The 2008-nt window shown below is 41.8% G+C and overlaps 1 pseudogene; it reads left to right on the top strand.

Moving 5' to 3' along the window:
* Positions 1-593: 593 nt before the first annotated feature.
* LOC125414070 (large ribosomal subunit protein eL29 pseudogene) lies at positions 594-1158 on the top strand (annotated as a pseudogene).
* Positions 1159-2008: the final 850 nt, after the last annotated feature.

Genomic DNA, 2008 nt, shown 5'->3' with positions numbered 1-2008 from the left:
CGAGACAGTTTTGCTATTTGTAGTTGTTGTGAAGGGTGTTGATTCTCTAATTTCTTCCCCAGTCCTTTTATCATCTGTGTACAGGAGGGCTATTGATTTTTTTTAGTTAATCTTGTATCCTGTTACATTGCTGAAAGTGTTTATGAGTTACAGAAGTTCCTTGGTAGAATTTTGAGGATCACCTATGTAAACTATCATATCATCAGCAAACAGTGAGAGTTTGATTTCTTCCTTTCCAATATGTATCCCCTTGATCTCCTTTTGGTGCATTATTGCTCTAGCTAGGACCTCAAGAACTACATTGAATAGATATGGAGAGAGTGGACAAACTTGTCTTGTTCCTGACCTCAGTGGAATCACTGGGAATTTCTCTCCACTTAGTTTGATGTTTGTAGTAAAAGGAACGGCAGGCCACTTCCCGCCACCTGGATCCTGGCTAGCTTTAACCAAAATAATTACATGGAAACTGTATTCATTTAAACACTGCCTGGCCCATTAGTTCTAGCCTCTTATTGACTAACTCTCACATCTTGATTCAACCCATTTCTAATAATGTGTATATCAGTCTTTCTCTTCCAGTTGCAGTTGCTTCGGGAGCTGCTGGTTACCGTCCAACCATGGCCAAATCCAAGAACCATACCACACACAACCAGTTCCTGAAATGGCACAGAAATGGCATCAAGAAATCCCAGTCACAAAGATACAAATCTCTCAACGGGGTTGATCCCAAGTTCCTGAGGATCATGTGCTTTGCCAAGAAGAAAGGCCTGAAGAAGATGCAGGCAAATAATGCAAAGGCCATGAGTGCACGAGCAGAGGTCATCAAGGCCCTGGTGAAGCCCCTGGTGGTGAAGCCCAAGGTGCCAAAGGGCCCCAGCCACAAACTCAGCCGTCTTGCATTCATTGCTCACCCCAAGCTTGGGAAGCGGATTAGAAGCTACATGGCCAGGGGTCATAGGCTCCAAAAAACAAAACCCAAGGTTCAAGCCAAGGCAGAGGCCTCAGCTGCAGCTCAGGCTCCCAAAGCTGCCCAGGCCCCTGTGAAGGCCCCATAAAAAAGGTCTCAGTCTGCCAATGTAAAGACAGATGGACTGGTGTGAATATCTATACGGTATTTTCAGATGACCAGGACCTTATGCTGTTTTTACAAATAAACTTGAGGCAAGAAAAAAAAGTAATGTGTATGTCACCATGAGCTCTTGGCTTACCTGGAAAGATTCAGCATGTCTGACCTGGCAGCTTCATGGCAGGCAGCTCTCTGACCCTGCTTTCTTCCTCCCAGAATTTAGTTCTGTATTCTCTGCCCATCTAAGGGATGCCCTATCAAAGGCCAAGGCAGTTTTCTTTATTCAACCAATGAAAGCAATACATAGAAAGAAGGACCCTCCTATACCAGATGTTGGCTGCTGGTTTGCTGTATATTGCCTTAATTATGTTTAGGTATATTTCTTGTGTCCCTGCTCTCTTCAAGATGTTTATCATGAAGGGATGTTGTATTTTGTCAAAAGCTTATTCGGGATCTAATGAGATGATCATGTGGTTTATATTTTTCAGCTTGTTTATATGGTGGATTATGATGACAGATTTTCATGTGTTGAACCATCCCTGCATCTGTGGGATGAAGCCGACTGGATCATGGTGGATGATGGTTCTATGTTTTCTTGGATTCGATTTGTGAATATTTTATTTAATATTTTTGCACCAATGTTCATGAGTGAGATTGGTTGCAATTCTCTTTCTTAGTAATGTCTTTCTGTGGTTTGGGTATCAGGGTGCTTATAGCCTCAGAAAAAGAGTTTGGCAATGTTCCTTCTGTGTCTATTGTGTGGAATAATTTGAGGAGTACTGGTATTAGTTCTTCTTTGAAAGTCTTTTAGGATTCTTCACTGAAAACATCTGGTCCTTTTTTGGTTGGGAGACTTTTGGTGACTGTTTCTATTTCTTCAGCAGTTATAGGTTTGTTTAATTTGCTTATCTGGTCTTGATTTAATTTTGGTGAGTGATATTT

This window comes from Myodes glareolus, chromosome 15 (genome assembly GCF_982192425.1).
Source record: "Myodes glareolus chromosome 15, mMyoGla1.1, whole genome shotgun sequence".
NCBI lineage: Eukaryota > Metazoa > Chordata > Mammalia > Rodentia > Cricetidae > Myodes > Myodes glareolus.
The sequence above is the reverse complement of the archived record's forward strand: the minus strand, read 5'-3'. Positions and strand labels throughout refer to the sequence as shown.